At 43.1% G+C, this 7547-nt stretch overlaps 1 pseudogene; it reads left to right on the forward strand.

The window, feature by feature from the left end:
* Positions 1-801: 801 nt before the first annotated feature.
* On the forward strand, positions 802-2895 carry LOC102757530 (annotated as a pseudogene).
* Positions 2896-7547: the final 4652 nt, after the last annotated feature.

The following is a 7547-nucleotide window of genomic DNA, read 5'->3' on the forward strand; positions in this document are numbered from 1 at the left end:
CCCCTCCCTCTCCCCTATCTTGCCTTGTAGGGCTGGGCCCTCAGCCCAAGCCCCCTCCTTTTCTGAGTGACCACAAGAATGCCGGTATTGACCTAACTCCCCCAACCATCACCTGAGTGGACCAATGAAGCTCCAGGAATGCAGCTAAGGTCCTGATAAGGCTATAGTGGGGGACGGCCCAAGCCTCAGAATGTGCTGGTCACTTCCTGACCTTTGTGCTGTAAGACCCTGATGAAAAACCCTGACCTAAATGACCAATCTCTGTAACCCACGTCACCCCCTACGCCCACCCAAATAATTAGCCCTATATAACCTTTGTTCTCCTGGGACACGCTCTCTCGCCTTACCGCTGCGTCGGACAGAGGCTGGGAGCCAAACCTAGGTTTGATTAATAAGATTAATAAAGACTCCTTGCTTTTGCATCAGCTCCCTGGTGGTGGATTATTGGGGACCCCGAACTCTGGGCACAACAGAGATATCCACAGTAAAGCTTTCCTTGCTATAAATAATGGGTGGATAATTAATAAATGAGAAATATTCGTTTGAAGGCTGTATGTATATTAAAAATAAACTCATTTGGCACAGAGCAATATGAATCTCAGAAAAGTAACATTATGTAAAGTGTTGTGTAATAAACAACCACAAAACCACAACCACATACAACAGAACACGTATCTATTGCTCACACTTCTCTGTCACATGTGGGTAGCCATGGAAGTTCTGCTAATTGGCCAGGCTTGATCTATGGTACTGGATTCAGCCATATTTAGGAATGATTAGGGCACCTTGGCTGTAGTCCACATGTATCTAGCTTTCAGCATGCTGGCCTATGCATATTGTCACGAGGATGGCAGACAAACAGGAAAGAAAGCAGAAAAGCATGAGAGCTTTTCAAGCCTCTGTTTGAATAGAGTCAGGTAATAACATTTTGGCCAAAGAAATCAAATAGTCTATATAAGTGTGGGGTCCGAGGTAAAAATGATGCAAGGCCTCTGTCTAAAACTATTAAGAATCTCAGGACAGCAACACTGGAACATTAAACCAAATACAGGGCCCTTCTAACCATAAGGCCCTGAGGCACCACACATCATGAATTTGGCCTTGCATAGTGAATTCAGATTCAAGGGCTGGATAGTCGGGGCGCTGATGGAAATGTATTTATCCCATCTCTTGATGATAGTCACACAGTTAGTTATATGGCAAAGAGTGAAGATATAGGAAAAGGTAAAGTTTTGGGTGTACTTTTGTGGTGCACCATATTAATATAAATAAATTGATGGAATATATGGTATTGAGTCATTACATTTATTAAGAAATACTCAAAACATTATGATTCTTACTGATCTCCAGACATAAATTAATAAAGGTAATATATGACAGAAGAATATTGCCATTACTGTAGCTGTAATTAGCACTGGGGAGTAAGAGAAATAGATCTGGGTAAGGAAATAGCAAATTTCACTATTACCAGCCATGGGCAATACACTTCAATTTAAATAGTGTAGGCACAACACTTCCATGTCTGTCACTAATTGTTTAAATTATTCTCAGAATTATCCATTTTTTTTATCATTCAAAAGAAAAAAAAGGCATAAAATATTGATCTAATATAAATTATGGACTTTGGGTTGTAATGATGTGTGGATTTAGGTAATCAATTATAACAATACTAGAGGCCTAGTGCACGAAGTTCATGCACTTGGGAGGGGATCTGACTGATGGCTTAGGCCCACTCCCCACAGGGGGCAGGCATAAGCTGGTAGTGGAACATCCTTAGCACTGCCTCAGAGGCAGGAGAGGCTCCTGCCACCTCCACTGCACTCGCCAGCCATGAGCCCAGGTTCTGGCTGAGTGGTGTTCCCACTATGGGAGCTCACTGACCACCAAGGGCAGCTCCTGCATTGAGCGTCTGCCCCCTTGTAGTCAGTGAACATCATAGGGACTGGTTATTCAACCATTGGGCCAAATCAGCTCTCCAACATCCCCTGAGGGGTCCAGATGCCATCAAGCTGAATCCTCATTTGGCCATTCTGTATGCCAAGAGAGCCAGTGTCTTCATCAAATTACAGAAGCCAAATGCTGCCATCGAGACTGTGACAGAGCTATTGAAAAGTCCTGATTCAGCTCAGCCTGGCAAGTGGTGAGGGAAAGCACACAGACTTCTGGGCCACTGGGAAGAATCAGCCCGTGATCTTGCCCTGGCATGTAAATTGGATTATAATGAAGATGCTGTTGCAATGCTGAAAGAAGTTCAACCAAAGGCCCAGAAAATTGCAGAACATCAGAGAAAGTATGAGTGGAAATGGGAAGAGCGAGAGATCAAAGAAAGAATGGAAAGGGTTAAGAAGGCTCAGGGAGAACATGAGAAAGCCCAGAGAGAGGAAGAAGCCAGAAGTCAATCAGGAGCTCAGTGTGGGTCTTTTCCAGGGGGCTTTCCTGGGGGAATGCCTGGTAGTTTTCCTGGAGGCACGCCTGGAATGGGAGGAGGCATGCCTGGGATGGCAGGAATGAAAAAAAAATTCTTAGTGATCCAGAGGTTCTTTCAGCCATGCAGAACCCAGAAGTTATGGTGGCCTTCCAGGATGTGGCTCAGAACCCAGCAAATATGTCAAAATATCAGAGCAACCCAAAGGTTATGAATCTCATCAGTAAATTGTCAACCAAATTTGGGGGGCCAGCATAATGCTCTTGTGACAGATAAAGCCCTTGCTGAAGGAAAAGCAACTTGGATCGCCCAATGGATGTCACAATAATACAAACCAGTGTACCTCTGACCTTCTCATGACAAAAGCTGGGGCGCTTGAAGAGAATCCCGACCCCTCTGCCACAAATGCAGCTATAACATTTCACAGTGGTTTGCCATTATGGTATGCATCAGATAATGTTTTCCAACCAGAAATTACAAAGTTTAAACACTTTTAAACCTTAAAAATATTTAAAAACAAATTGAAAGGGTGTGTTAAACCCTACATATATGTATATAAAATATACTGTTAAATGTTATCTATTGATGGATGAGTTATGAACTACATAAAGAGCAAGGAAATAAGCACCATTAATCAATAATACCTGCCAGTAATAACACCCTATTTCCACTTTTGTAAAAACAAAATTCTGGGTAGGTTTTATTTAATAGAAAAATGAAATATAAATAGAACTTTGGGACAAGTACTCACAAAGTTATTAATATTGATTTCCTAGAGTGAAGATAGAAAACAGAATACTTAATATGTTAAAAGTACATACAAAATGAGAAAAAATATTCTAGAATGTCAAATAAAGTTCTTAAAATTATGTACATATGTGAAATAACAAGAAGAAAAAAGAAGCTAAACATCCTATCTAATAATAGAGAAACATGGTAATTAACCGTAACTTCGCTACCCTTCCCATTGGCTAATCAGCAGGATATGCAAATTAACTGCCAACCAAGATGGCGGCCAGCAGCCAGGCAGCTGAAGCGAACATGAGGCTTGCTTGCTCCAGTGACAAAGGAAGCCAAGGTTCCCCACCTGCCGCAGCCCAGCTCTGAGCTCCAGATGCAACAATGTTGCAATTATAGAAGCTAAACAAACCCAGAAACCTGCTTTAAGCCGCCAGCAGGCTCAGAGCTTAGAGCGGCCAGTGATGGCAACAGAGTTTCAATTATAGAAGCTAAACAAACCCAAATACCTGTGCTTCAACCAGCTGGCCTTGGTGCCTGAAAATGACCGTCAGCCCCTCACCCAGGCTGGCCAGGCACCCAAGCGGGACCCCCACCCTGATCCGGGACCCCCTTCAGGGCAAACCAGCCAGCCCCCACCTATGTACCAAACCTCTATCCTATATAATAAAAGGATAATATGCAAACTGACCCTAACAGCAGAAAGACTGGGAATGACTGGTCACTATGACACACACTGACCACCAAGGGGCAGACGCCCAATGCAGGAGCTGTCCCCTGGTGGTCATGTGCTCGCTCTCACAGGGGGAGCTCTGCTCAGCCACAAGCCAGGCTGATAGCTACCAGTACAGCAGTGGTGGTGGGAGCTTCTCTTGCCTCCTCAGCAGCACTAAGGATGTCTGACTGCAGCTTAGGTCTGCTCCCTGCTGGCAAATGGACATCCCCCAAGGGCTGCCGGGCTGCCAGAGGGATGTCTGATTGCCATCTTAGGCCCAATCCCCCGGGGAGCAGGCCTAAGCCAGCAGGTGGTCATCCCCCAAGGGATTCCAGACTGAGAGAAGGCACAGGCTCAGCTGAGGGACCCCCTACCCCTGAGTGCATAAATTTTTGTACACTGGGCCTCTAGTAGTCAAATAAAATTATCTCCTTAATTGTTACAATTGTAGTTGCATTTTAAGGAGTTACACAGAGTAATCTTAATCTATCTAACATGCCTAATATTGACATCATTAAATCAGAATTTGGCTTGAAAATTAAATTTCAAATCTCAAAATCAAGGATGAAATTCTAGTCTTACATGATTCATGAAGAAGATATAACATGTTAAACAAGTGAAATATTCATGCTTTTGTTTAGTCACAATTTAGGGTACCGACTATACAAATTTAAGACAGTAAAAACTATATGAAAAAAGAATGTTCACTTACTGTTGTTTAAGATGGATTGAGTATGTTTTTCTGTTCATTTGGATGGCATAAATGACCTACAACAGAGTATTCAGAGAGAAAGTAATCATTAAAAATGTGAAATTCTTCAAACCAAAGACATACTTCTTTAAAATGTAAACTAAGATTGTATCATGCGTGTGTCAAAATTATATCCACATATAGAAGTATATTTCTATCTTTCTTTAATCACAGGATGTATGACAGAAATTCAAGGAGTCTAAATCTATTTCAAATTAAGAGCATTAGTCATTGGCATTTATTATAATCAAATGTAATTTAAAATGGTTATATTTAGAAATGCAGCTCCCTCTCTGCCTGGAAGAGACATGGAGCAGCCTCTGTCACCGCACGGGCTTTCACTAAGAGAAAATCAAATATTCTCCGACAGACGCTCTGCCAGATAAGGTCGCAGTGTCTGCCAGTCTTTGAATTCTGGCAGAAGTAAGGTGCACAGCACAGAGAGAAGGTGCCTGGGCCTCCTTGGCTCATGTCTGTAAGGCTCACACTGTTATGCCCAGATTTCAAGATCCCCAATAGACCACGCGAGAGAGCCAGCCGTGTCCGATGCAAAAGCAAAGAGTCCTTTATTTCAAACCTGGGTCTGGCTCCCCTACCCTCCTTACTGACCCAGCAGCAAGTGGCAGAGAGAGAGACCTAGCCCGATGGGAAGAGGAGTTTTATAGGGGGGTGGAGTAAGGGCAGGAGAGGGGACTGTGGGCCCCGCCGATTGGCCAGGCGCAAGTCGGTGTCTCGTTATACAGGATGTGGACATATTGATGGCGTGCACTTCCCTTGATTATCATTGGTTAGTCCAGAGAAATCCTGGGTGTGGCTAGCAGAGGTTTGGGCTTCCGGGAAGAAGCCTTGCCGAGCACACGGCTATGCCCAAAAATGGAGGATTCGGGGCAAGATGGAGAGCTGGAGGGCGTAGTCCTCACCCTTTCACACACCAGCACTAAACACTGCATCAGCCAGCACAATGCAGTGCGGCCCGGAAGTGCACGCACACACTGAGTGACTACAAATATGTTTTATTGATTTTTTACAGAGAGGAAGGGAGAGGGATAGAGAGTTAGAAACATCGATGAGAGAGAAACATCGATCAGCTGCCTCCTGCACACCTCCCACTGGGGATGTGCCTGCAACCAAGGTACATGCCCTTTACCAGAATCGAACCCAGGACCCTTCAGTCCGCAGCCCGAGGCTCTATCCACTGAGCCACACCGGTCAGGGCCTGAGTGACTATAGATGCAGCATCTGTGAACACACGTGTCATTTCAGAACAGTTCTCGGCTGGTCAGTGTGTGGGCATCTTTTGGGGACACCCTGCATTAGGGACTAACATTTCCCCTAATTTCTCCGAGGAGGTTGACTTGATAAGAAGTGATAAGTGGGAGAGGATTCTGGTCAGAAAAACATCTTGGTGTGTTTTTTACTGGTTGGCGGAGGTCAGCTTGTCTGTGTGTGTGCTTATGTGTTTGTTCCCAAGACAACATTTAAGGGAGCCTTTTGCAGGAATGAGATTAGCTGATTTCCATGGTCAGACAGAAAAATTATTCTAACTGGAAAAGTATTAACCCAAAATGGCAGTAAATTGACATATTTCATTTATTGCTGTAATAAGACGTGTTTGTTTTGTAAAAGTCATTGCCTATTTCTTCTAAATAGGAAAAATACTAAGATTGTTTTCCTATCAAGCTTAGTTAGCATTTTTCCATTGATTTGTTTACAATATTTTTGAAAGCGCCATATTCCATTTTATATAGTTTTCTGAGAATAAATAGTGAAAAGTTTACAGCTCCCTTGAAGGATAGTGAGGAAAACAGATGTTTGCCATCCCCACAGCTGGTGTTTATTTTTTAAGGAAATGTTCATTTAAAAAGAGTTGCAAGAAATAGGGTTCCCCCCAAAAAGTAAAAAATAAATAAAATAAAATAAAATGGTTATATTTAGAAATGCTGAGGAACCTTGAAGAAACTTGAATTTTATTATCTTTTTTTCTTACTTTTCAGTTTCTAGCACAGATACATGGAAAATCCAAGGACTATAATGCAGGTCCCCTTTTAAGGTGAAAGGGAGTAGCCATAACTGCCAGAAGCAATGCCTGCACACAGCCTTTCACCTTGCTGTTCTCTCCAGGGTTTGCCTCACAACGTTCAGGGACAGTCCACGTTTAATAAGAAGTTCCCTCACCCCAACTCCAGATCTTTTCATGGGTCATGCCAGCTTCCCTCTTGTTGAGACTCACATGATGCTCTGCCCATTCCTATTTTTATTTCCCTCCCCTCCCACAGTGCTCATCATAACAGCAACCCCTAATTTACACAAATCCTCTCAGAGATTGCAGCTCAGAGAACACACTCTGGAGAATCAGCATCAAGCATATCCATTTCTTATGGGATAGCACGTAGTTAATTCTGGTAAAGGTTCTATGTTTGCAAAGAATGTGAATTTTGTCATTGGATGCAATTTTCTGTGTTGCCATTTTCAACTCTGTAGTGTTCAGTGATCTGCAGTCTATTGAAAAAGGTGTGTTGGCATTTCCAAGTTTATTGTGACATTGTTTCTTTCTCCTTTCAATCTGAGGGTTTTATGCCCTGCATCATTTTGGAGCTATGTTGTTGGGTGCAAACAGATTTAGTATGTTGATATCTTCAGGATAAATTGAGCACTTTATCAATAATAAGGTAGCATTTATTTCTGAAAGTATTTCTTCAAATTCTACTCTGATATTAGTATAGTTACACCAATCTACTGTTGATGTTTTAACTATTTTACTTTAACTTTTGATCCATTTTATGTAATACTAGAGGCCCGGTGCACAAAATTTCATGCACTGGGCGGGGGTGGGGGCGGTCCCTCTGCCCGGCCTGCGCCCTCTTGCAGTCCGGGACCCCTCACTCCTTACCACCCGCCAGCAGTGGTTGCGCTTGCCA

Source organism: Myotis davidii, unplaced genomic scaffold, assembly GCF_000327345.1.
Source record: "Myotis davidii unplaced genomic scaffold, ASM32734v1 scaffold93, whole genome shotgun sequence".
Classification (NCBI taxonomy): Eukaryota; Metazoa; Chordata; class Mammalia; order Chiroptera; family Vespertilionidae; genus Myotis; species Myotis davidii.